This window comes from Rhinoderma darwinii, chromosome 5 (assembly GCF_050947455.1).
Source record: "Rhinoderma darwinii isolate aRhiDar2 chromosome 5, aRhiDar2.hap1, whole genome shotgun sequence".
Taxonomy (NCBI): domain Eukaryota; kingdom Metazoa; phylum Chordata; class Amphibia; order Anura; family Rhinodermatidae; genus Rhinoderma; species Rhinoderma darwinii.
Genome location: NC_134691.1, coordinates 33440791 through 33453681, shown reverse-complemented (window position 1 = coordinate 33453681; position 12891 = coordinate 33440791). Strand labels below are relative to the sequence as shown.

The 12891-nt window shown below is 39.6% G+C and overlaps 1 protein-coding gene and 1 pseudogene across 6 annotated transcripts in view; both read right to left on the bottom strand.

Moving 5' to 3' along the window:
- The window catches only part of CSMD3 (CUB and Sushi multiple domains 3), a 1175227-nt gene that overhangs the window by 514408 nt on the left and 647928 nt on the right, over positions 1-12891 (bottom strand). The window lies entirely within an intron of this gene.
- LOC142652271 (eukaryotic translation initiation factor 3 subunit B pseudogene) lies at positions 11342-12642 on the bottom strand (annotated as a pseudogene).

Below are 12891 nucleotides of genomic sequence, written 5' to 3'. Positions count from 1 at the left end.
AAACGGTTCAGTTCACTGCTTCCGTAATCAGCCGTGTCACTAGGACACACAGAAACCTTGATTGCAGGAGAGCTACTGACTAACAGGGTTCTGAACTTATTGATAAATTTACACCATTTTTGCCATCTCATAAAATGAGACATTTTATGACAAAATTGATAAATCTTTGCATGAATAAATTAATTAACAATTGCACACTTCCGCTTAAATTAGTGGAATCTAATAAGTCATACCCTTTTCAATCAAAATTCTGAGTTTGGCTATGTTGACACCTGCAGCATTATGGTTGCATAATTTTAACAGAAATCTTTCTACACAGTACAGTACAATGCAAGTGAATAAGATGTGTGGATTGCAATGCAATGGGTGTAATCCGCATTAAAATTTGCAACAATATACACATCTAAGGCCCATGTTCATACAATTTTCGGTGTCAATGTTCATATGCTGAACAGGTCCATGAATCCCTGAAATCCCGACAGATGCCAAAAGATTGTACTCTTTAACGGCCACCAACTAACTTTGGTCAACGGACGGTGCAGGTCCTCAGTCTACAGTGACGTATTTTGGTGTCGCTGTAGAAGAAGCTAATGAGCGCTACAGTGATTGCTTCAGTGCTTGGAGATGCCTTCTGAGTATGACTGGGAGCGGGAGAAGATCTGACCCCAGTTGTTTTACTCTTTGATCGCTGTGGTCCGTGACCGCGGCATGATCAAAGAGGAGTGCCTCCTTCAATTGTGTCCCCAGGTTTCCTGCGGACACGATCAGAGTTTAGGGGAACCCTCTGCAGTCAGCCCTGGGGACCTAGAAAGGACTCTAGGACTGCCTTCTCAGAAAGCGAACTAATTGTCCTAACAACAAACCTGTTTCATAGTGACACAGCAGAAGATAATGTACTAGCATGCAGGTGTATGCTAATACATTATAACCATAAAAAAGTTGGAAAATAGTAATCCCTTTATGGGATTAAAATAAGTATTAAAAACATAAGTTAAAAAAAAAGTTTGCAAAAATAAATAAAAAAAAGTGATTTTTTTTGTAGTATACAATGCATTTTATTGTGAATACCACAAAAAATACACATATTAAATATACACGTGACTGTAATAACCTTAGGAATTTATTTACCAGGTTATTATTTGTAAAATGTGAACACTGTAGAAAAAAAAAATTGCTTTGTATACTCACATCGAAAAATGAATTATATAAATAACACATTAAATTGTATGAACCCGGAAACTGTGCCCTAAAGAAAAAAATACAGTTTTTCCCGCATAAAACAAAGCCTCATAAAGCCATATCAATGAAAAAACAAAAAATGATTCTGGTCATTATGGCCCTTCCATGCCTGGAATTTATTTTTAACTGTGTAGGAAGTTGCAGCCTGCATCATATGCCACCCGGTATACATTGTTTTGCATGAGGGCCCATGGCTGACTGTGTAGGAAACTTTGCAAAAATATCATCCATACCATGAAACAAAATGCTTGGTTCTCCATTAGTTACTGCTGCTTTACATGTCAGGACGATTCTAAAAAATATTCAGCAATAATGAATATCCACCTTGCACTTTTCCGCTATATACTTTTCTCCAGACCCATTACAGTATATCTTTATTCAGTAAGCGTTATAGATGTCTTAATTATTTGCAGAGTGTGCTTTTAGCGGTGGAATAAGCATTTTCACAGACTTATGGCAGCACAGAGATAAAATTCCCTTTATGATTATGATGAGATTCAATTTATTGGAGCCAGCCCGCTAGTGCCCATTTAAATTCAATTTCCCCTAATACCCAACTTCAATTAACAACTGTGTTACTTTAAAAATAATAAAAAATAGTTGGATTTTTCTTTCTACTTTTGCTTTGTGTTTGCCCAATGGGGTTTAATGGTTTTATTCAATTAGGTCACAATCACACATGGCAATTGCTATGCCCTTTTTTCCCTGAATGTTTTTGGATAAGGGGTACGACAGACAGTTGTGGCAAAAACAAAGCTGTGTGGCAGTGACAAACAGTAGAAAAAGGCCTACATAGAGCTAAATGAGCCTTGCAGCATTGCCACCCAGGACAGAAGACAGAAGACTGTGGTGTTTTTTTTATCCCTCCCTGCACTTTTCATAACCCTTGGGCATATCCCCTGCCCTTGCTTGCTACAAAGCAGTTCCTCAAGATAGGAAATTCCTGTACAGGTGCTCGTCACAAAGTAGCAAAAAGAATGGGTCCAGCCAGGGCTATTCGCCTTCTATCCAAATCAGCCACATGGTCTTCCTCTATGTTATTGGTCGGCGGAAAATGAGCCACACAGTGCCACAATAAATGAAGTGTGACCACAACCTCAATGTACAGGAAAACTCAATTTACTGAACCAGCAAAGACTATTGAGTGTATCATAAGAGAAGAGGGGTGACACCGGTAGTCAAAAACAGTATACAACAATAGATGCTTGCCTAAATAGTGAAACATATCAGTGTCCAATCACAAACTTGTATAGAGTGGACTCTAACTCTAAACACCTAGTGGGAATTGAGCAACCTTTCTATGGCAGTTTTCTGGCATAGAAAAGTCACTAACAGCTCAAAAGTTGCGACTTTTTAGACATTTCCACCAATCTGGTAACTTTTTTATATAAAAGTGGGTTGAGCTTATCATAAGGGGTGGGGCCATCCACGGCACAACGCTTCTGGCTGAAATGTTCTTCACTCAGTGGTGCACAAACAGACGAAGAAGCGCATGCCTCTTAATAAATTGGTTCCATTTTACTCCAGCTTGTTTCCTATTAAGTTAGACCTGCCAGTCTTCATAAATGCCCCCTTATAGTTGACTCAGGTTGTAGGGTTGGGTTTCAAGGGGGTTATGTGAGATAAGTACAGTAAATGTTCAGAATCAACTATAAGTATTTGGGCATTTGCATTAGAATTTGGGGATGCAATAGTTTATACAACGCTATATATGTGCAATATGGATCTCTGTTGGATGATCTGCCTACACAGTTCCCCAGCAGCGGAGTTCATTCGACACAAGTAAGTGGATGTATACAGTCTTGTTTCACTATTTATGTAAACATCTATTGGTGTATACTGTTTTTGACTACCGTCGTTCGTCATGCTGGTATCTATTTATACACACACACACACACACACACACACACACACACACACAGACACACACACATATATATATGTAAACAGGGTGATTAAGAAAAGATGGTGCAAATGTAAAGGCCTGTAGTTAAAGTAACATCAGTGGTGAATGGCCAGTGACTGAAAATCAAAGCAAAACTGGCTTAGATGCCCATAGCGACCAATCACAGCACAGCTTTCTAGAGACAAATATGAAATGTGCTTACATAGTGTGACATAAGATGGCGACATCCAAGCAAGAAAAAGCTTTTTGCATGTTGTAATTTGCAAGAACGGGGTCTGTTGTGACAGTACAGCAACATTTTCAGAATAAATCTGGTAAATGTGATCCGCATAGAAACACATGTCGCTTTGGGTGAAGCAATTAAAACCACTGGGTGTTTATGTCATGAGAAAACTCCGGGCCAGCCAAAGACTTCAGAAGAGACACTGAGCAGGACAAGCCGTGTACGAGCGTAGTCCTAGAAAGTGTACCAGGTTGACTAGTATAGAACTACAGGTGCCACAAAAACGCCAGTATGGCGTATCTTACGAAAACATCTGCGTTGTAAACCATACAGATTACATCTTCTTCAGGAGTTGAAACCAGAAGACAAAGCGAAATTCTGTGACTTTTGCAGTGACTTGCAGGGCGATTAGAAGAGGATAAATTTGCTGACAGGCTGGTATTCAGCAATGAGGCGACCTTTCATCTCAGTGGGAAGGTCAATCGACACAACGTTAGAATTTGGGGCTCAGAAAAATCATGTGTCCTTATCGAGCACATGAGGGACTCACCCAAAGTAATTGTGTTCTGTGGAATGAGCAGGTGCAAAATCTACAGCCCCTTCTTATTGCCAAGGATACTGTCATTGGCCACTCCTACCTGGACATGTTAAAGGAATGGCTTATGCCACAGATAGAGGAAGATATGCAAAACGTAGTTTATGAGCAGGATGGTGCACCTCCACATTTTCACTTGTATGTTCGCCGATACCTGAATGAAATACTACCGGAATATTGGATTGGCCACGCTGGAAACAACGATTCACAAATGTTGCGCTGGCCTCCACGATCAACAGATCTAACACGCTGTGACTTCTTTCTGTGGGGCTACATCAAGGACTCATTGTTTCTGACCCCCCCATCCACATGATCTGTACGACCTAAGACAACGAATCACTGAAACAGTGTAGTCCGTATCCGAGGATAATGTTGGCACGCGTCTGGACAGAACTGGACTACCGCCTAGATATCTGCAGTGTCACCAGTGGAAATCCCTTTTAACCGCTTCCCGACCACCCACAGTAAATTCACGTCGGAGCTTGCTGGGCTCTGTGCAGCGCCAACATGAATTCACGGTGGATGTTAAAAGCGTGATCCGGGTGTCTCAGAGTAGCGCTGACACCCGGATCGCGCTGTTAACTCCTGCCTCTGGTCCCGGAGACATGATCGGGACCTGATAGGTTCAGGTCCCGATCACGTAATCGCAGGGAAAGTTTGTTGTAGCAACGAACTGGAAAGTTTGTTGCGACAACAAACTTTCCTGGGGACCAATTGCGGGTGCTGCAGTCGGTTGCATGGCAAAACCGGAGGCCATAAAACAGCCTCCTGGTCTGCCATGCATGGCAGCCCATGAGTACCAGCCGGAGGCATCACACTGACAGTTTATAATACATTACACTACCTAGGTAGTGTAATGTATTATAGCAGCGATCAGTGCTGCAGGTCTTCAAGTAAAACAAGTAAAAAGTAAAATAAATAAGTAATATTTTTTTTTTTATAAAAGTGTAAAAACAAGTTATAAGTTAAAAAAACAAAAAATGCTTTTCTTCCTACGATAAGACTTTTATTATAGGAAAAAAATTAAAATGTTAATAAAGTACACATATTTGGTATAACCGCGTTCGTAACGACCAAAACGATGAACACGGTGAATAGCGCAAAAAAAATAATTAAAAAACAATGTTAGAGTTACTATTTTTTTGGTCATCACCCCTCACAAAACATAGAATAAAAAGCGATCAAAAAGTCGCATGTACCCCAAATTTAGTACCAATAACAACTACAACCCGTCATGCAAAAAACAAGCCCTTACACCGCTTTTTTGACTGAAAAATAAAAAAGTTATGGCTCTCAGAATATGGGGACACAAAAAATAAATAATTTTATCGAAAAGTGATTTTATTGCGCAAACGCCACAAAACATAAAAAAACTATATACATATGGTATCACCGTAATTGCATCGACCCGCAGAATAAAGTAAAGTGTAATTTATTGCGCATGGTGAACGCTGTAAAAAAAAAAATTAGAATTAGTTTTTTTGCCACTTTGCTTGCCAAAAAAAAATCGAATAAAAAGTGATAAAAAAATCACATCTACCCAATAAAAACTACGGATTGTCCTGCAACAAAAAGGCCCTAACACAGCTCTGGTGAATAAAAAATAAAAACGTTCTGGCTCACGGAATATTGCGACAGAAATTGTGCAGAGTGTCCAAAAGCGGATAAGATCGAGCACCATTTATTAGTGCGACACTGGCCACTTATCTATGAATTATTATTTACCCCATTATTATACCCTCTTATTATACCCTGATGTACTCCGCACAAATTACATACACCCTGATGTACTCCACACAGCTTACATATACCCTGATGTACTCCGCACAGCTCACATATGCCCCCACATTATAAACTGAAATACCAGCAAAACCCCAAACAAAACTACTACCAAGGAAAATCTGCTCTCTAAAATCCAAATTGCGCTCCTTCCCTTCTGAGCTCTGCCGTGAGTCCAAACAGCAGTTTATTACCACATATAGGGTATTGCCGTAATCGTGAGAAGTAGCTTTACAAGTTTTGGGGTGCTTTTTATTCTTTATTCCTTGCAAATATTACATTTTTTATATTTTTTTCAGAAAAAAAGTAGATTTTCACTTTCACAAACAAACTCCAATAAATATAGCAAAATACCTGAATAAGCAATGAATTTATTGACCAAATTTTTCCACTAACATAAAGTACAATATGTCACAAGAAAACAATTGGACAGGCAAAATCATTTCAGAGTTATTACCACATAAAATGACACGTCAGATTTGAAAAAATGGGGCTGGTCCTGAAGGCCAAAATGAGCTCGGTCCTGAAAGGGTTAACATTTGCAGTGCATAGGTAAAACTGGATAGATAGTATGTCTTTTCATGTTAATAAATTTGTGTTATGTTCTCTTGGTTATGCTACAGTATGTTTGATATGTTTTTACTGTTTGACAAAGGCTACTTTGAGGCTGAGACGTCACTGGGTGTACATTTTATGAACCAATAAACACTACTGGACTACTGATGCTCGAATACTTTCTTTTGTGAATATCCAGAGGGTGGCGATTGACTGCAGTGGTGACTTGATGAGCATTACGTTATCATTGTGGACAGACCATTGAAACCCTATGAGAACAGTGCTCCTATATTCAGCCTTGTATACATCTATGCAAAGGAGAAAAACGGACTCTAGAGATTTCTGCTTGTAAGGACAATTTCTATTCTAATCAATTAGAGATTCAGCCAAGCCCCCTGACTGTGCTATTTATCTATCTTCAATATGCTATAATGTACTCCAAGCTGTCTTGTCCTCTCCTGCTCGTCACTTGGTTGTGTCCAATGGGAGACACAAGACCCCATTATCGGGAACAATGGGGGTCTCAACAATTCGACATCCACGTATCAAATAGTAATGTTAATGATTGAAATCCAAGATTCATGGCGTGATGCTTAGAACAATATATTAGAGTTGGGAAACATTGTATGCAAAATGACTCCAGGGGGGGACTTCTCATGAAAAAATAAATATATAAGACATTTTTAAATTCTGTCAAATATTTAGACTGGGAGTGCTAGAATTAAGATGGAAATGTATGCTATCTGTATAGGTTTTATGTAAGAAAAAGCAATTTTCTATAATATTTTCCCTTAACAATCTGTCAAGTTGTTATGCAAATCTGAAAAGAAAAAAAAAATATTTGTACTCAGGGATCGACGAGTCTCTAGAGAAGGTGAAAAATAATGAAAAGTATTCGGAGCAATCGCTTGTTTTGTATTCATCTGTGGCAGAGTAGTGGGAACATATTTAAGCAGTGCTTATAATCCAAAGAGCAACAGTAAAATTATATAACCACCCAAGTATGAAAGCATTGATATTGCTAGATAATTAACAATAGCAATATTCTTTGCAAGCATAATTAATTAATCATCAGAGATTAGGTATTGTTAGAAATGCAAGCTGCCTCATTAAATTTGTACTTAAAGCATCCAGATGTTTTTCTACATACATAATTACATCCTAAAATTCCAATATTCTGAAAACACAAAAAAGAAAAAGGAAACCCGACACACTGGACATGTAACTTATAAAAGGCAATTAAAGTCTAGAACTATATTAATTAAAAGTTTTAGTGGGATTTTCTGAGCTTCTTCAAGGGGTAAGTGGTTAACACATGACATCATATACAATGGCAGCCATACCGGTCAAATTTTCAGGGGAGGGAAATATATATCTAAGATGCACAAGGGTCTTTTATGTTAGGTTCTCACTTTGGGAAGAGAGGTGGTATTTGTGGGATGCACACAGTGGGAGATACTACCAACAATGACACATAGCGGGCTTATATTTCAAGGGAACACAAAGTTGGCGTGGTATCACACAGTATTTGGTCAAGTAGTTGGGGACACTATCTTTCCGTTAAGTCCACACTACTGTTTATTTAGTATTAGTGTGGGGTGAAAAGAGTCAAAGTCCCAGATACATGTTAAAATAGAAATCCACAGTCCACTACTCGATGCTTAAACACGAGAAATTTTCATTCCGGAATACAGATAAACAACAGATCATGTCCCTTTCTCATTGTTTCAAGGCAACCAGGATCTTTTTCAAGGATCTGTATAGTAGAGTTGGATAGGTTGTCATTGGTATGTTGGGGGACACTATACACAATCTTTAAAGGGGCTGTTTGATGAAGACAACAGTTTCTCGAAATGCAGCCACCCATCAATCAGCTTATATCAACAAGTCTGGCTGCTAGAACCCTCGGTGATAGAAGATTAATTTGGCCGTTGCAGGGGAAAGATATTTTTATAAGCCAGTCATTCAGGGATAAACTAGGACTGATGATTTAACCCTGTAGTAGTTATAGCTTTCAATACCATTAATTGTAAGAAAAATGCCTTGCCTATTATTAAATACCATGAATGATATTGCCATTACTACCTTCCCAGCTTTTACTTTTCTTACTGTAAAGAACCCTGACCCATAACACTGGGACCACATTTTCTTTACAACCAACCTCCCTGGTCTGTTGTGCAGTTCTTAGAATGTTATATGAAATTAGAGGTTTTTAAGGGAGAAATTTGTTATTCACCTCCCATCGTTCCAGCAGAGGGTCTCTGTCGATTGCGTCATCACCAACTCTGGCTGGCATCGATGGCCCTGTTGGACCTGGCCACGGCTCTTCCCTCCGCTGCTGGCTGCGTTGGTTTGCCATGGCAAGCGGCGCTCCTCGTTGTTGTCAATTCTGGCGGCATATTTAAAGAAGGAAACTGGCTTCAAGACCTCATCTGCAGATTAAGATACATCCTTGTGTGGCTCATTGTTTCTGATCTTGTCTTTGACCCTAACCTTGACCTTTGCTTCATTACTGGATTCCGCTTCTGTGTGGCTCCTTGAATTTGGCACCTAGTACCTGTTCTCCTACTCCTCGTTCTGACCCTCGGCCCACCATCTGACTACATCTTCGTCGGAGCTCAAAGTTGGAGCTCAAGATTGGAGCTCCACATATATTGTCTGTGCCATGTCTCAGTATTTCTTGTTTTCTTCCATCATGGTTCTCCTGCCTTCAACCAGTTACTTTGAAGCCTTTAATTTACTTTTTTTTCTGTTCAAATATCTTAGAGTACTTCTTCAAATCTTACTTGATTTGCTTTATCCGATCTAGACGTAGCAATGTTGGTGGTCTTGTTTTCCACAACAGTTTACTTTGCTTGTTGTATCCTGATCGCTTCCTTGGATCCTGACAACCATTGGCTACGTTCCTGACTACGCTACAGTTCCTTTAGCACACCTGCCACAAATCAGTGACTATTCTAGACCCTGCAACCTGGGTATACGACCAGAAAGTTTAGTCTTGCGAAAGTTTAGGATAAATAACAAGAATATCTCTTAGGAATCCGTACCCCAGTCTACCCGCGCCGAATCAATTGCGGCTTTGAGGATTCACATTGCAGGTAAGAAACATGACAAAATCAGTGGAGATAGGATGATAAAGGAACAAATTATTTAACGTTATGCCAAGAAAATATTTTTTTTATTGAAAAGCATAGAAAGAAAGTCTGCAATCATTTAATCACTTCAGTACATGCCTTAAGTGTTATGTTCACTGAAAACAATGTTTTTCTACATTTTCATTCCTCTAACTGCTGTTCCTTCTGATCTGTAGCAGTTAAAATATTTTTACCTCAATATGGAGGTTGAAAAAGTTGTCACAGATGTCAGGATTAGCCATTCAACTCCTTGTATACACCTGGGGCACTGACACACTGGAGAATTACTTAATTCGAGAGGGCATGAGGGGTGACTGAAGTGGTGAGAAGAACATTAGATATAAATTGGCAAGTGTTCAACTACTATTGGCAGCTACGTTTTACTTTATACACAATTCCTTTGGGAGCATGACAATCCCTTCCAAGTGTACTAATACAGGGAATTACACAACTTTGCTATGCTGGCTTTTAACCCCTAAAGTAGCAACATAGATATTGATAAGAAATAATTTGAAGCTCAACTGATATATACGCATATAAAAAAAAAATAGAATTTGTAATTCACCATACAATTTAGACTTAAAATTGCTTCATATTGATTCTAAATTTACGGTAGCAGATTTCTACTATTTCTTAAAGGTAATGAGTCGCCAGAAATTTTTTTTTTTTTTTTTTTTTAGTTAAACAGTTAGTGTATAAGTGATTAAATATTGTTCTAATTTTTTAAATTTTTTCACGAGTCAGGAAATATTATAAATTAGATTCTAATTTATAACATTTCCCAGTGCTGGTCACTAGATGGAACAATTCCCAAAATTGCAGCATTGGCATGTGGTAAAGCAACCACATTGCTTTATGCTGCAAAATTTGAGAATACACAATCGCTCTAGTGAGCTCACAGAATCCCCCCTCCTTTATCCTGGCTAGTGCCAGGAGAAAGGAGGGAATTGAACGGTCAAACCTCCTACACTGTGTGTCGCCATTTTTTGAGCTAACACACAGTGTAGTAGGTTTACATACAGTAGTAATCACACACTAAAACACGTACATACACAGAAAAAACTTACCTGCTCCTGCCGCCGCCGCTCCCTCCGGTCCGTCCGCTCCGTCTGCTCCCTCCACTCCAAGTGCACAAGTCCGGAAGCCGCGACCGGAAGTAGTAATCTTACTGTCCGGCCGCGGCTTCTGGTCCACAAGAAAATGGCGCCGGACGTCGCTCGGCCGAAGACCTTCAATTTGGACTGTGTGGGAGCGGCGCATGCGCCGTTCCCACACAGACGGCGTACAGCATAGTGGATGGAACGGGCCCCCATAGACAAGAAAAAGTTAAAAAATAAAAAAAAGTAAAACACAAACACACAAATAAATAAACATTTTTTTAACAAAACACTAAAAGCAAATTGATATAAAAAAAAATTTTTTCGCGACACTCGTCCTTTAAAGGGAGGGTTTAACTGTAGGTGTCAGTTATATAGATCTTGTCTCTGTCATTTTCAGATGCATGAACAAAGGAATGTAAAAATGGAAGCTTTTTATTTTTTATTATTTTACTGAAAGCTGAACTAAGTACAAGTGTATCTTTACTTATCATCTGCCAGTAGGAACTGAACTGCTGACTGTCTATTTAATGTGGAAGCAGAAAAGACCCTTCGCATGCTGGACCCACGTGCATCAGGTTTTAGGAGGCAAAGTCATGGTGAGGCTGTTGCTCTTAAAGTGTCAGCATCATAGCAGGAGTTCCCTTAGCTTTGAAAAGGATGGAATAAGTGATGGTAAGGGAAATTAAGAGATTAAAAAGTAAGTCTCTTTAAAAGATTCTTCAGTAAAGATTAAAGGCAGAATTTAAGATAGGAATGATGTACTGTCCATGCACGGTTGGAGAAGAAGGACTGAGACAGAACTTTGGAGTTTCAAATTTTGGTAGAGAACAAGTGTTGATGCTGGATAGGGTTAAGCACAACACTAGCGGCATACTCCTCCAGTGGGATAATTTCTTAAGTGTCAAAATAATTCAATATTCTCCTCTTCTTAGTCATCCACATTGCTGTCCAGCTCATCTGTATCAACTACAACTTTGAGCTCCAAGCGAGCAGTTTTCTGCTCGCTTGGAGCTCAAAGTTGGAGCTCAAGATTGGAGCTCCACATATATTGTCTGTGCCATGTCTCAGTATTTCTTGTTTTTTTCCATCATGGTTCTCCTGCCTTCAACCAGTTACTTTGAAGCCTTTAATTTACTTTTTTTTCTGTTCAAATATCTTAGAGTACTTCTTCAAATCTTGCTTGATTTGCTTTATCCGATCTAGACGTAGCAATGTTGGTGGTCTTGTTTTCCACAACAGTTGACTTTGTTGTTCTTCTGGAGAAGTCGTCCAAAGTCATTAGGCATTATCCACTTTGTGGCTCGACCAAGACACAGAAGTGATATCATTATGGCCTGTTGAATCCTATTCCACATTCTGTATAATGCTCTGCAATGTTAATTATGGTGCAATCTGAAGTGTCCACAAAGGCAAGGGCTCAAATCATGCTTCGGAAACCTGCAAGGACCAAGGACTGATCATGTGGACTCCAGAAGATTGTATTCGCTTACTGCTTGCCATACATATTTATCAATTACATATTTTCATAGTTCTTAACATGGTGGAAGTGCAACTAGTGCAACTTGCAGTTCGCAACTGAACAGGTTTCTAACTCTGAATCTCTTATCTGGGTGGCAGCAGCATTAAAGTCACTCTGGTAGGGATATATTTGTCTTCTGGTACCCAGAATGTTATGATGTTACCACCAGGGGACCATGAGAAGTCTTTCATTCCAGTAATCTTGAAAGTAAAGGATAGAAAAAAGGGGACCGATGCAAGGCGCTGCTAATATCAATATCGATGTTTATTAACGATAGGAAAGTGGTAGGCTACGCGTTTCGACGCAGGAATTGCGTCTTCCTCATGGCCTGAGGAAGACGCAATTCCTGCGTCGAAACGCGTAGCCTACCACTTTCCTATCGTTAATAAACATCGATATTGATATTAGCAGCGCCTTGCATCGGTCCCCTTTTTTCTATCCTTTACTTTCAAATTTGACGGTGAATTTACGTTCACCGGCCCTTGGACCTTGGCAGCAGCTACAGATCGCACCTGGCTGGACACACCTTGGGTGTGTCTCCTGACTTCGGATCTCCATAGCAGTGTGCTCCCTGGAGATCGTTCCACACCATCCAACAGTGTTATGCCTGGTCAGCATAACCCGACTAGGTGAGTGCAAATCACCTTAGCAATTATTGTCTGTTTTTGACCTCCGGATAATTGCACTATGTGGCGCCGTGTGTTTTTTCTTCTCTTCTAGTATTCCAGTAATCTTCTGACTCTTCTTATTGAACAAGCCCATGGAAGGAGTTTCCTATACTCAGCATGTCTGGTGTCATTCTAGCGAAAAAGTTGCTGTTGTGACTCCACTTGAAGATCGG